General features: G+C 40.2%; 1 protein-coding gene across 8 annotated transcripts in view; it reads left to right on the top strand.

Annotated features, from left to right (window-relative positions):
• Positions 1-15,642, top strand: part of DUSP10 (dual specificity phosphatase 10) — a 260,585-nt gene that overhangs the window by 28,657 nt on the left and 216,286 nt on the right. For 7 of the 8 annotated variants that reach the window (XM_053972783.1, XM_053972775.1, XM_053972776.1 and 4 more), the window contains one exon: positions 12,306-12,410. The gene's annotated coding sequence lies outside the window, so the exon portion shown is untranslated. Of the gene's footprint in view, positions 1-9,710; positions 9,784-12,305; positions 12,411-15,642 lie in introns of those variants that run through there. The other variant, XM_053972781.1, reaches the window with a different exon arrangement.

A 15,642-nucleotide genomic window follows, 5' to 3' on the forward strand; every position in this document is an offset into this window, starting at 1 on the left:
TTATTTTTAACACACTCTGAGGAGCTCTGATGCAACTTTGAAAGTATTTCAGTAAATATTAGTTTTTAATATGGAACATCTGTGCATGATTATGACAAGGAATGTGACAGACTTTATCTCACTCAGTTCTCTTTCACCCCGTGCAAAAATGTTGTCCAAGCTGAACCGTGTAGTTCCCCTTCAGTCTGTGTGTGCACAGGAGAGAGGAAATGAGGGAGACCTGGATTCATCCTGTCTGATTTTAGGCAGTACATGGACATTAGGTCTGTCAGCACAAGAGAAGGGACAGCATAGGACTGAGGATGGTCAAGGGGGCACAGAGCTGTAAATATTCCAGCTTAAAGCTGGAGGATTACTTTTGAGCTCTCCCTGTAAGTCAACAGACTTATTCCTACTATCTTCCATATTACTTTTTAATTAGGATTGGTCCTCACAAGCAGAGAAACCAGTGGGGCTAACTATGTACTAGCTAAGCTGAATCCCATCTCATATGGATAAGACCATAGGGAAAAGTTCAAGATAAATATGCTCAAAACTAGCACTATTGATCCAGCACCTTTCAACAGTACTGAAATTCACTGAAAATTAAATGCAAACACAAACCACCCTTAAACCATTAATGCCTTCAGCTCGTATATTATCCTCCAATGTGTTAGGAGCCTGAACTTCAAATTGCCAAGAAATTTAGAGTGGGCCCAATGTGAGCCCACCCCTAAAGTGGGTCTCAGTGTGAAAGCCATATATTACTTTAACAGATCAGATATTTATTTATGCTTCTTCTTGTTACATTAGGGTTTGTGAGATGGAATTGATTAATAAACTGTCACATTAATGTTTCCACTTAGCCCATTGCTGGCAACACCTGCTTTTCAACAGCATTATAAATGTTAACTCTGTAATGACATTGAACAGACAGACAAAAAGTACTGTGTGTAAATCAGGCCTTTTATAACTTTCTGTTTATGTAGGATGGACTGGAGGTGAGTGTGTTATATAACAAGGTAGATTTTTGAAACCTTTTTCTTTCTCTGAACCAAGTCACATAAAATTAAAGCTCTTTAAAAGATGGAATATTGAACATCCCAAGGGAAAACTTCTATCAGTATGACGCATGCTAGGAATAAAGCCTGGAACAAATGGTCTCTTAGATGAAGAATATACTAAAGTGAGGGAATAAATAAAAGGAACTGGAAGTTTTGATGTGTGATAAACAGTAAGACTTACCTGCCTATCTGAAAACTCTTTGGAGAGCTATATGTGAATTGGGATAGAAGGGAACATCACTTGCTCAGAGAAGTGAGATATAAATAAAGAAGTGGGGTTTCTCCTTTTATTAACATACATTTACTTGCTTTGGAATCCAAAATGTGAGTTAGACTCATGGATATGGAAAGGGAGAAGAACATGGACAAATTTGTGAGGAGGATCTTCTGCAGCTTAGCACACCAGCAAGATGCGGTAGCTGAAGATTTGTGGAGCCTTTTGAAAAATGAGGAAAATTGGTTGAAGTATAAAGTTGGTGGTAATGGAATCTGAGGGAATCTGAGCTATCCAGATATCTGTTGAGAGAGGGATGAAGGGAGAGTATGAGCCATCCATGTAATGAGGAAATAATGACACTCTTAAAAGAAGAAGGGAATGTTGCATGAGAAGGCAGTGGGGCCACTGGAATACAATAAAGACCTACTAGATTTGTCAGAAAGGATAAAGGTACAGCTGATGCCCCCAGGGCACAGAATATAGATTATATAATTTTTTGAAGATATTTTCCACTGCATTTTTTGTCATTCTGTTACTAGTGTAGGAATATGCTACAAAATAAATGCATATTAGCCTGCATCAGCTGTTTTGCAAACAATGCTTTTTCCTTCCTACAGTTTGAGGACTCTGCACAGTCCTTTCCCCTAGGAAAGGAAGGAAAAAAACCTCAGCACGTGATAATAACCATCATGCCTGAAAACCTACTATTCACTGCTTGAGTGGTGAGTAGAGTTAGATGAGAAAATTATTTTGAGTAACATCCTGTCTGTCTGCTTTGATCTAGTTCTTGTATATAACCCTGAGAGCAGTCAGTCTACCCATTTAGAATATTTTTTTTTCACAGGCAGTTTGCCTGGGCAGTGTAGGCTTTTAATACATTTTTTAATATGTTTATCTTTTAAATGTTTGGGAGCATTCAGTGATTCAGGATTCCAAACCCAGTAAGAAACTCCAAATTCAGAAATACTGAGTAAGAAATTAATTCTTACTGAGTTTAAAATCATGAAAACATTTAGTTAAACTTCACTATTAAAATGTTATGAGTGTATGTGGCCAAGGACCATGTCTGAGTGAAAAGTTTATAGCTATCACTTAGTCCAGTGCAAGGCGAGGGAATGTAAAGCCTTGGAAGAACAGCTTTCTAAGTACTTGGTGTAGCAAAATATTGAAAATATGTATGTGATGAAACTCTTAGTTGACTTGAACTGGTGATTATCATATGCCCTTTTGGATAACTGAGTGCTGCTCTTTCTCATAACTGTCTAAATTTTATTTTTTTTAACTCTTGGTTATTTTAATAATATCTTCGTAGGTGTGTTTTTAGTAGTGTCATGAGCTAATAGGCTTTAAAACTTCATTTTTTGTAAAACAAAGGGAGTGGGGAAAACCTCATAAATCTTGTCAGAAGGTAATTTCTATCTCTGTTTTGTGGGGAATAGCCTGTTAGGGTTGCAATAGCATACCCTGCAATCAGTCATATGTACTGATAGAAACTGTTTCTAGAACCATGATCAAATAGAACAGTCCACATCAATACCAAAGACCAAAAAACTCCCCTTAAAAGCATCAGATTGGTTATAGGATCAATTCAAACTTAATTTTTCATTTCTTCACTTAATGATTTTCACTTTCACTGATGATGTGGTTGTGTGTGTGTCTGGATGCTCAGGCACTTTGGAGTTGTTCAGGGTGAGTCTGGCGTGCAGGGACTGGTCTGGACTCTCAGCGGCCTTTGTGGAGGCAGCTGTGTGACCAGGGAAAATGTGACTGGGTTCAGATTCTTCATCTGCTGAGGTTTTCTTCTCAGGAATGATGCTGTGGTCAAAGCTAGTAAGTTTTAAGAGGAGTTTCAGACTGTTACACATTATGTCAATACATGGTCTGGAGTGCACGGGTGAGTCATAAAAGAAAGAAAAATGTTTCAAAGCTTGTTTGTTTCTGAGTTAGTCCTTTTTGATTGTGCAGAACTGCTGTTTCTTGGACATATCTCCATCTTCTCTACAGATTTTTGTTGAGCTGTTGTCACAGGATGATGTGAATGGGTTTTTCTGCCACACTGCCTTTCTGGGCAAGTCCCATAGCTGTCTGCTCTCTCCCCATCTTTTTCTTTTATACCCACATGTAGATAAAAAGTAACATATTTCTTAAATAGTGAGATTTCTGTTCTCACAGACCTTCCTCTGCACTCATCTTGTGTCTAAACTGCAGTTTTGGTCACCCTGCCAAGGATACAAGGCATCAAGCTGAGCCTCATTTATGTGGAGCTTCTAATTTTCCTCTGCAAGCCCTTCAGTTTGTGTCCCACTTTGGGTTTGATCCCTCTGCAGGATTGATCAGGGGGATTTGTGAGCAGAGCATTTCACTCCTGCTCAGCCTGGGTGTGACCAAACACTTTGGGAAGTAGCCGTGTTAAGAGAATCATTTTGGTTGTTACCCTGCACCTTCTGTGACCTTTCAGGAGCAAAGCCTTTTATGCCTTTGTTCAATCTTTCAGTGATGAAAATCCAATAGAAACCAGTAAGACTGGTAAGGACTGCATAACAATTCCTCTTTCTTCCTTTGCGTCTATTTGTTTTACTGTCATTTGTCTGCACTCTCTGGAATGCTAAGCAACCTCAGTTCCTGTAGATTTAGCATTTTACAAGATTCTTTTCCCTCCTTCCAGCCCAGTCTCATGATCATTTAGAAGAAGGGAAAATGGCACCAGAATGAAATAGGAAATGCAGTCTTTGTATTATAATAGGATAACAAATAGTACTATTTATTTTAGCAAGGCTGAGAATCAGTAGAGTTGTTCTTATAATAATTTAGGTAATTTCCCCTGTTAAATGTTTAGAGTGCTGAAATGCTGTGTTAGTGCTGGGCACTAATGATAACTCTGCTCTGGTTCCTTGGGACCTGGGAAATCATTTGGAGGCTAATTGGTAAGGGTAGGGTGATACTACAACCTGTTAATCCAAAAAGTCTCTGCAGGCTCTGCATTTGAGGATGCAAGATGGGAACATGCATTATCATTTTTTTTTTCCAGAGAGGATGACTAGCAATGCAGTTTTCTCTTTTAAAGCTCATTACTAATTCAGAATGATTGTCCCATAGGAAAGATGGTTTCCTTCCACTTCCCCTGCTTCCCTTTCCTTCCTTTACACCAGCAAATGTTTGTCTTTCAAGCAACTGGACTACATGAACTCATGAACTTAAGTGGCTCACAAATGCCATTAAGGTCATGTGACTGTTGGCTTGAGCCAAATGTTGGACAGCAACAGTGAGATGTAAAATACTGAATGGCAAGTATGTGTTTTGATGCCACTCCCTGGCATCTCAGACTGTACTAAAGCTTATTTACTATGCCTGAAGGAGGAGACTTACTGCCTTGGACAGTCTTTGGGTCTGGCAGTCTGCACTGTGCTACCATTCTCAGGGCCTAATCCTACAAATTGTGTTCCTCATCTCTTTCACTGGCTGTTCCCAGGTGAATGAAGTTTGCAGAGATGCTCAGCACCTTGCAGCCTAGGACTCTTAATGTAGGTACACAGTTTGTGGTAATTGGGAGTGGGGCTGCAGCCAAGCCTCCTCCCGAATGGGCTACAGCTGTGAAAAGCAGGTGAACAGCATTGACAACAATGAGCCATGGAGTGCCCAGGTGCACTGACCAACCACCAAAGGGAACAGAGGGCACACAGGTGCAATGCATGAACACGAGGGAATAAAAGGTTGGGCTAAAGAACAAGAAGGGCAGATGCTTGCAGCCTTCTGAAGTGATGTTACTCTCTATGGGCAGACACCTGAAGCCTTCTGATGGGGTGTGGTGTTGCTCTGTATGTGTGACTGCTTAAAGCCTTCTGAAATTGCATGACTGTACTCTGTGTATTGTGGCCATCTCAGCTGCAACATATGCTGTGACAAAAATACCTGTAAAACTCCAGGGAATTTGAGTTTTGGAAATTAACATGGCTTAACTTCTTCTATCATTTCCACACTAAGCATCAATGCTTGTTTTGTTACAGCAGGCATCCCAAATGCTTGTCTGTATCTTTTCATTGTTCAGATCAATCTAGTCAGAGTTGAAGAAAAATTCTATGGCGTCTTTAAAGTAAGCAAGGAAAAAGGCATGTGTGCTTACTTCTATTTCTGTTTTCCTTCATCAGCAAGTAGATTATGAAAGCCTCATCTTTACCAAAGAGAGGGTTGTTTGTATGGATAAGAGAGAGGCTGTAGAGGGGAGGGCAGGGTGAAATATTTGGCAGGAAAAGACACAGATGTGATGAGAGAGGAAAGCTTGCAAGATCCATTCAGTATTTCTAGAACTGTGCCCACTTACTGCTGGAGAGGCTGTCAAGAGGCACTTGCATGTTGTAGCAGAGGATTTTGAGGATCTGTCTTTGGGAAGGTGTGAAACTGGGGATGTTTTCACAGCAGTAACCAGCAGATGTGTCGTGTGACATCAGCTCTGGAAGTAAAGGCTGATAAAGTATCTGTAGAAGCTGGAAATGGACATGACAGCTGGAGCTGCTAGGGACTTAGGTTTGATTATTAAAGAAATTGAATTCACATGCTGCTTATCTGTCATTGGAGATCTGCATGGATTTTATTTCCTTGGGAGGTAGTTCAAGAGCCAGGCCTCATAACTGAGACGTCTGTAAGCAGTACATAAATCCGTAGGATTTATCTGGAGAACTGCAGGCTGATGATCCCTGTAGCCTATATCTTGATCTCTGCTTTTCTTTTTTATTATTTGAATAATTTCAACCTGTGATTCATTTCATGGAAGAATTCTTCACCTCCTACTGACTTGGAGTATTTTGTCCCAACTCCAGACAAAATGTCAGTGAATGCTGACATTTTTGTTTTCAACCCAAAATGATGATGAAACTGAGAACAGGGCTGTCAGCTGAGGACATTTGTATTCCCAACAGCTGTGGTCAATGAGCCAAGCTTGTGTAAGTCCAGTGGTTAATCAGTTGGGGGGAATCTGCACATTTTATTTACCTGAATCATCTACCTAAAGGATTTGCTAAAAGTTTGCCTGAATCATTGGGCTGCTGGATGCAGTAAGCATCTGTTCACACCCTGCCTGCTGTAATTAAAGAGGCAGGGATGTGCTACTTAAAAAAAAAAAGAGGAGATGGCAGTGCATGGCTGGACTGAGGCTAATTGTTTTTTCCAATGTTCTTAGTGTTATCTCTTGCTAGTCTAGTGTCAAGGCCATTAGTTGTGACTGTCCATGATGTATAGAGCCATATTTGGGGGATTTTTAGCTCTCAACACTTCTTCCTTAGTTCTTAGTGAACAGAGAACTAATAAAGTGATGGATAATAGTTTTATTAACAGTGCAGGAACAGGGCCATCCGAAGTGAACCGTGGAGGGTAACAATCATCCCCTGGGAGGGGCTGCTCTGAACTGAGGACCATCAGCTTGGGGCACAGGTGAATGAAGTTCAAACTACAGCAATTTGTAAGCCTCAGGTGTCTTTAGGTTGATCAGTCATGTCATGCTGCCTAAGTGCCTTACTTGTAAACTAAGAATGATGGAATATCCCCAGCCTCAAGGAGAGGAGTTCTATTGTGAGATTTCTGAGCTATCAGGGTATTGCAGTCCAGGAACCACAGCTCGACAGATGGAAGCTGCAGCATAAAGTGGCCTCTTCTCTTGGTGTAGGTATAATATGCAGTTATTTGGGTGTTAATGGAAGTTTCTGCCACTGATAAACTCAGCAGATGGATTTTGTTGGGGGAAAAGCAGTTAAACCAGACACATTATATGTTGTCTTGTTTGAAAGCTCTAAAAAGACACTTAACTCATAAACTTAAAACCAATGGATAGCTCTGAGTTCCCATGGAAAGCAAATATCTTTTCTGAAGTATAAATAGTGTGGTGAGTCTTCTAGAGTATGGTTGCATCTGTTTCTTGTCTCCTTTCTAACAGGAAACATGTTCATGAAGTCAGATTCTCAGTGTTGGTAAAACACTAAGTTAATAAGATAGTGTTTTTGTAGCTTTGATAGCCTAAGGATATGAGGCAGATAAAGTTTTATTAGGTCCATTGATCCAGCTAGAACAAAATAGATCCTGTAGAAGGCCTAAAGCTTTTCTGAGTTTTCCTGACTGTCATTTGGCCTTATGTAAGCCTTTAAATCTCCCTACTCTGAGCTGTTCAGAAAAAACATTGTCAGTACTGAATAAAAGGTTTAACCAGCTTCAAAACTTTTTAAAATCCACTTGGGAATATTCTTATGGTACTTTTAATTGCTTCTTTCCTACTGAGAGATGAAAAATCACAATGAATCGGGGCTTGTGGTTTTGTGCTGCCTTGCCAATGCTTTGCTGTGGCTGCATGTGGAGCAGCCCTGACAAACACCCAGACACTGTGACAGCCCCAGACTGGGGCCTGATCCAGTTGTTCTCAGTAGAGAAATCTATCCACAGGCTGCAGTGCCTTTTGAATGAAGGCAATTTGCTTTCTTTTGTACTGACTCCAGAGCACGTGTTGGGAGTTAACTGAGACTAGGGGATGACACATGACCTAATCCAGTTACCATGTGGGTCTCCTGAGAGAGGTGGCTCTTACGTGGAAACCATCTGCAGATTCCACTTTGCCTCAGCATGGCCATAACCTATTTGTCTGTGTCTTAGGTGAAGAAATAGTCTGAACTGTGAGCACACGCAGCTGGCAGATAGCTGGGCCTGTATGTGTGGCTAAAACTGAACTTTTGAACTCTGAAGCAGCAGCCTGCTGCTTGCTGGCTGCAGTTGGTATTACTCAGTTGTAAATTCTGATAGTATGAGGGCTAAAATGTAGTGGCACATCCCAAATCCTCCAATTGAGAACCTAAACCCTACAATTTATAAGCAGGCCTGAGAAAGAACCAACAATGAAGAGGTTGATCAGATGTCATGCTTCTGCCTTAGACTGTCCTGGTTTAGACTGGGAGGAACACAGGCTTTTGGTGCTGGCTTCCCGAAAAGATTATATGAAAAGACAGTGGTGGAGATTCTGACTGGAGTCGTGCCTGAGGCTGGTGGCTGCAAACAGCTGCATAGCAAGACCTGAAAGAACTTTCTGCCTACCTTGCTCAGGCTAGCAGTGATCTTCCTCTGGGGAGGGGGCAGTCAGGTCCTAGTGAACCTATAAAGCTTGGACGAGAGCAAGTGAAGAGCACGTGAAATAATTAGGCTGGGTGAAAGCTCTTAAATAAACCCCAGTGTCCTCTGCTTGTTCTTGTTTACTGTAGTGCCAAGGACAGTCTGCTGTGCTCCATGTGTGGTGGGGAAGAAGTCGTCTCCTCAAAGGATGAGGACAGGCACCATTCACGTTTGGCATTTTTTCTTGTCACTGTGACGTTTTTAAGAAATAAATGTATGCAGTTAATTTTAATGTCTGGGCAATGTGCTTGATAGTTCAAAGGGAAAAGCCCCTGTTTTTCAAATAGTTATCATTGTAATTGGGAAAACCTAGCAAAATCTGTGGAATTAGCTTTCTGTTAGGATGGTTAACAAGGTGTTAATTGGTAAAAATGGTGTTCTTTGCAATGAAAAACTCTTCTCAAAATAAGCCGGAGAGAACCCTCAAAGTTTTTGGAGAGACATTCAGTATGACTCATCTGGCAGGAATTTGAAGTGAAAAGCTGGAGAAGAGAGAAGGCAAGAGAATGTGTTGAGGTAGCTTCTTCAAACCCTTTCAGTTTTTAGGGTAGGATTCTAATTTGCAAAATGTTGAGGATCTTTAGAAATGCTAAGATGTACCCCCTGTATGAGGGGGGAAAAACCCAACTCTTACTGTACATAGGCAATTTTCTTAGCAACCTGGAATTCTTTTACATCACTCCACAACTCTTAAATACCATTTCTCTGTATCTAAGCATGCCAGTAAGGCTGAAGCCAGAGCCCAGCTCAGCTGTCTTGGATCTGATCAGAAAACCAGAATTCATTAAGCCACTTAGGTCAGTGGGAGCACTGGGAATTGGGGAATAACATTGGCAGTTTACTGCTCCCTTGGCTCAGCTTCAGCCCAGCTTGACCTGTCCTTGCCTCTGTGATACAATGGAATATTTCTTGCAGGTGGCAGCTTTTGCTGGACTCACCTTTCTCAAGCATTTAATCCATATTCTTCATCCATAGCTGTGTATTTTGGACAGTAATATGGGCAAGTATTAAGGGCTGATATCGACTGTTGGAATAAAGTTATCAAACACAGCTTTGAGAGCTGCTAATTAGAGTTTAGATGCAGATGAAAATCCCTTTTGGATCCTTTGCAAGGTTGGATATTGAAGCGTAACTTGCTGCTGGCAACCATCCCTCAGGGTTTGGCCTTTGTTGAAGGTCACAGTGAAATAGGTTTGCTGTTTCAGAAGATGAATATTGCTTAAAAATGGCTTGCAGCACATTCATTGGAAGATTTCAAAATCTTTAAAGAAGTGGGCTTGCCACATGTTTTCCACTCTTCCCTCTCCACGGAAAAAGGGGGCAGAGATGAAGCTCACTGGATTGCCCACCTTTCTGCATTCAGCCAGCAAGAAAACCAGCAAGGTAATCAGAGTCTTAGATTTTAATGGGGTGTTTGCTTCACATATAATTTAAGAAATGCGAGCCATTTTTATGGGCTGTTTTTCAATATCACTGTTTTGATGGGACCTTCTTCAAATGTCTCCCTCAGACCTTAGTGGTAAAAATTTCATTCCTTGTGCACAAGAAGACATGGTAGATAGCCTTTTCTGTTTCTTTCCTGTTATCCTGATCTTTGACTTTCTAGACAAAAGAGTTAAAGAAGCATGAATCCATCTGGTTCTCAAAGGAGAATTTCATTTGCTGCCTGTCTACAAACTGATAGTGAACAGTGAAAATGAAAAGAAAAATAGAAAAATCTACAAAGTGGGCAAGCAGTTGGAAGACAAACATATGCAAAATGTGGCACTTGAAAGAGAAACATCTAGCTGGAGTTTGTTGGGGGAGTACATCAATCATTAGTTTATTTCTGATCTTGTTTATCACTTTCATTAGCAACCTTGGCATAAAAAATAGATTGTGCTAATGAAATTTCCTGATGACACTCCACTGGGACATAAGTCAGAACTCCAGCCCATATTAGTGGTGTAATTTAAAACTCCCTGCCCTTTCTGAATACATATTTGTATCTGTGATTTTTAAAATTCTGGTGGGAAAAACCACTCCTTGTGTACTGCTATTTTTTTTTCTCTCCCTGGACATACTAAAGGTTTAGTTTGGCACAACCGCTTAAAACATTTATAATTTTTTAAGGTGTCTGTCAAGTTGGAATTCATTAATTTCTCCTGCCAAAACCCAAATGAATAATGTAACTTGACACAAGAGCTCCGAGTGAGGGTTACAGATAATTATTCATTCTCAAGACTTTGGCTATGAATCATTTCTACTGTGCAGTCTATCTGCTTATGTAGCACCACCGACTTAGTATTTCTCTGTTTCTGATGTAAATAATTTTCAATTATTTAAAATGTAAGGGGGAACATGTTTGTGTTGAACACAGGTAACAATGACCAAAAGACATGAAAGCCTTTAAAATGAGAGTTATAGGGGCATCTAAGTGGCAATTAGAATCCTTTAAAAATTCATTCAGATTTAGTGAAACATTGCTGACAGTCATTCATAAAAGTAATTGCCCTGTGCACATGAAAAATTTAAATGTGGTAATTTAGTAATGAATCTGAGCTGTCAGAAGGCATTTTATGGGTAATCAGACATTCCTAAAGGCACAGCACTGACTGAAGAAAATTGAAAAATAACATTGTGGAGGCAAGATTATCTAAAATAAGTGTTTTTTCTGGACGCAAACAAAGAAACCTATGATTTTTAGAACTGTACACTGTAAGTCGATAAGGGCAACCACTGGAAGCAAAGAAAGAATCAATTGTGGAGTTACATTGGTTCAGATTAGTCATTTCAAGTAGCAGTCTTTGAGATTCCCAGATACTCCCTGTGCAGATGCATTATCCAGCCCCCAGGAAGGGGAAGCAGCTTGCAAATCACTTTGTCAATTTTGAAAGAGAAAGCTCAGATCTCCTTTCATTTTACTTGGATGAAACTGCTGACTGAACTGCATTTAAATTTCTTTTCCTCTAGAATAAGGGAGGGTGTAGCTGGCTGTGTGTTTTTGCAGGGCACATTGGGGGCGTTTTGGAAGTTTAATGGGAGCTGCTGATTCATAAAGATGCGAACCTGTGCTTTTAGATGTGGTAACAGTTCACTCCCACCCGGTGCAGGTGTTAATGGCCTGTAAAGGGACAAGAGCACCTTTAAATCTCTTATACGCCGCGTCTCTAAATCACTCTGAGTCGAAGATCTCGTGGCATTTGTGTCGGTTGTGTTACTGCCGTTGTTTTTGATCTTATCTGGGTATTTGTGGGGGATTTTCAGGTAGGGAAGAAAACTTTTCCAGTAATCAGATCCGGTTGGGATTGCTGCACTGTTCAAATATCTGTTTGTCTGAATTGATTTGCCAACTTATCAAAAAGAAACACTCTCATATTCTAGTTCATAGAGTGATTGTTTAAAAATGCTGATCTCAGATGCTATTCCAAGTATTGAAATAAATACCATTAGATGTCAATTTTACTTTATGTTGTTTATGCATCTGGTGTTCCTTTTCCGAATTTCTGCTGTTTACTGAGTTTATTGAATACTAAATGGGAATAGCTCAACTCATATTTCTGGTCTGCTTTAATTTATGATTTATTGAAAGGAAGTTTTCAGACAAAACAAGAATTTGTGTTTTTTTCAGAACAGAAAATAGAACATATTTCTGTTAAAGTATGGATTTTTTAAAAATCACAACCTGGTTGTGCCCTCTTTATTTGCTACAAAGGTTAAATATGGGCTTAGATCAACATGACAGTTTCTTTTTAGTGCTGTGAGAATGAATGTAAAATCTTTTGGAAAATTTCTACCGTAAAAAATCATTAGACATAATTAGCAAAATAATATCTCTCATGAGAAATGATATGAAATACATAATTTGGCAAGAAGTAGCACAGTCCAGTGTTAAAGCTTTTCAATACTGTCTCCTTTTCCCATAGATCATTTAGAAGACTGATCACCACTTGGAAGGAGCTGTGATATCGAGTCTGTGTTCTTATTCTGCACTCTGGAATAGGGCCCTGCTCTCTCATCCTGGCTCTCTGGTAAGTCTCCCCACCTCAGGCAAGAAATTGAGGATACTGCTGAGAGAAAGCACCTTGAAGATCACTCCCTTTCATCTACAGCTGCAGTGTTTGGCCGTTCTAAGGTTTGCAGAGCTATAAAACATTTGATAATCCCAAGGGTGGGGGAGAAACTGAAGGACATCTCTTGAGTTTGATGAAGCACTGGAAAGAAACAACAGTGAAACAAAGATTATTTGTAGAGCATGCTTGCCAAATGAAAGCCCAAATTTTAATTACATATGCATACATTGTAGCCATGTGTAATAAAGACTTAAATGCACTGGTATTTAGCTATTTGACTTGTTAGCATTTTGCTTTTCTTCTGCAAAACCTGTCACGCGTTGATGTGACCAGCTATGAGTAAGAGGATGGTTTCAGGCTGAAAATCACTCAAGGACATGTTCTCATTTAACAGAGCTCTTTTAAATCTGTTGTTCTGTCTGCTTGTTGAGGCATTCTCTGATGGTCACAGACTGTTTTGTGTCCTCTGACTGCCATGGTCAGACAGGAAGACCCGCTATTTAAAGGGAATAGGGAGTGGGCAGAAGCTTTTTGTGTATGGGAATTGAGGGGGTGCTCTTGGTGTGTTTGGTGTGCTTGGGGTTTGATTTCTGTCCATTTAGGCAGAATGATCAACACCAGCACTCTACCAATCCAGTTGAACCTCTTAAGTAATCTTGTCATTTCAACAGACTCCAAGGAAGTCCTGCTGGGCTTGAATTCCTGTTTCTTTTAGATATTCTTTATCTAGGTCAGGGTTGAAGTTCGTGCTCAGACCACTGTACTTCCCTGTCATTGCTGTTGGATTGACAGGGACAGTTTTCAATTTCTAGCCCTCAAATGCTGCAAAACAGTGGCGCCCTTTAGGATTTCTCTGGCAGGAGCCTCTGGTCCTGCTTTCAGTCCCTGTACAGGAAGTTTAATAGGCAAGTTCTTGCTACAGACTTAGGCCTTTCATTTTTTTCACTCCTTTCTGTCAATATTGCAGTGCTTCAATAGGTTTCTCTTTACCTCATGTCTCATCTCCACCCCTACTATTCGTTTTGGTAATTTGAAATCCTGTGCTAGTTTGGTGCATTGCTCTGCTGAGGATGACTTGTGGCTCCCTGGATGGCAGCCCTCACATCTGTGCTTATGGGACAAACAGCTGCTGCAGGTGTTCAGGTAAGGAGGATGGGATGAGAGACATTCGTTGTTGTTCTCCCTTGGGAGTCAAAGAGCCCTGAAATGATAGAACCTTCCCCACCAGCGAGTCCAGTCAATGTCTGAAGTTGAATGGTCTGCATATTTCCTTTCTTTTCTATGTTGGCTGACTGCAGCATGTTTTAGAGCAGAAGGATGCACTTTCTGTCCCATGGCTGTTTGCTCTTCAGTTACTGTCATCTGGAAGACAGGCAGGGCATTGACAAGGGTGCTGCTTTCCTAAAGTTCACCAAGGTCTGTACCCTGTTTTTTGGGAGCAAATAGTCAATACAGTTTTCAAACTCTGTTAGGAATTACAGCCTTTATTCTGCAACAAGGGCCAAATGAATGCTGTTCAAAATTGAAGCTGCATTGTGTTGCTTTCCTCAGAGAAATGCATGTGCTCTGGGTTGGGGTTTTTCCTGCCATTGGCACATTTGTTTGTGTTGCACAGGGAACTGGGTCTGTTTTGAAGCTAAATCTTCCCTACCAAGCAGCAGCTCTGGCTCAGCTTTGGTGGTTATTTAGAATCTCAGAAGAGAATCATCAGCTGCTCCAATTGTACATTCAAACACACAAGGTGATATGCTAATTGGGCTTTCATTAGTGCCTGGTTGACGTCACCAGCAGAGTAGAAAGGGGCTAAGCAGATGAAGTACTTTTCCACTCTTGAGCTGGTACTGATGTAGCTATGTACTATAGCTTCTTTATTTTTTTTTAATTTGGAGAGTTCTAATTTTCTGTGTGACTGCATCTGTGCACTGTAGCATTCAAATATTGCCCTGGTGTATTACAGTCAGAGCTGAGCTTTTTATGAAAAAGGGAACAGAGGCTGTGAATTTCCTTTTTTGTCTTTAGTGTTATTGCTGTCTGGGGTAGATTCAATTAGGTTAGGCAAGTAAAATTTCATAATTTGACTTATCACTGCTGTTCACATGAGTTCATATCTGCATAGCTAGGCAGTTTGTGTCCTCTGAGAAACAGAGATAGTGTGGATAATAAGCAGCTGGGTGTCATTTAATGAGCAAGTGAGAAGCACAGCCCTGCTTTCCCAGGAAGGTGTCCACCATGCCAGATCAAGCAGAAATTGAAACTGAATTTAAACAGAATCTGTTCTTTTTTTTCAGAGCTGCCAGTAGAAGCCTTTGCAAACTGAGAAGCTTTTACATAGCAGGCAGTTTTACAATAGAGTACATAATGGCTCTAAATTCACCATGTGATGTGTGGGGTATGGTACAGCATCACAAGTCCATCAGAATGGCTGTGTTCCTATTTTTACCTCCAGAGGTGAAATACTTCATCTCTTTGTGTCTCTGCTATCCCATCACCTGTACAATAAGGACAGTATTTGTGTCTCCCTTTGTAAAATGATTTGCTATGGAAAGTCTAAGATTATCTAAGTCTGCATCTTCAGGAATTAAAAAATTGCATTTTGGTCATGATAACTACTACAGGTAGCTTAAGGAGGAGTAGATTTGCTTGATAGGAAACCATTTTTACTCAGCTCTAAATGAAATAAGTTGATATTATTAAATGTAATCAAATACAGTTGTGATTGAAAGTAGATGCTTGTGAGTTGGAGAAATATTTTTGTCTTGTAATAAATTAACTCAAATGTAATAAAAAGGATAAGGATAGAAGGGAGCTCTGATGTTGGAAAGGCCGTAGCAATACCATTAGGATTGTTTCTTTTTTAAACCAGAAATTGAGAGTACAGAACTGTTTGTTGCTTTAACTTCAGCAAAAAAAATAGTGACAGCAGGCATCTTGTTAAACTGGGACATATATTTCAGTGACTAGAAACCTATTGTAATCACAATTACAGAGATGTGATCTTAGGCTTTGATCCATATGTCTGTCTTAAAGAGGGTTATTAATGCTGTTGGTTTGCATCCCGATTGCAGACAAAGATACTTAACTAAATATTTTTTTTTTGCTTCTGTCATTAGCTTGGGTGCATAGATGAAATGGCTGGGGCTGTCTTGCTCCTTAGTTCAATTATTAGACCTCTATTGTTTCTCAAGTATAA

This window comes from Vidua macroura, chromosome 3, assembly GCF_024509145.1.
Source record: "Vidua macroura isolate BioBank_ID:100142 chromosome 3, ASM2450914v1, whole genome shotgun sequence".
In the NCBI taxonomy this organism is placed as follows: Eukaryota; Metazoa; Chordata; class Aves; order Passeriformes; family Viduidae; genus Vidua; species Vidua macroura.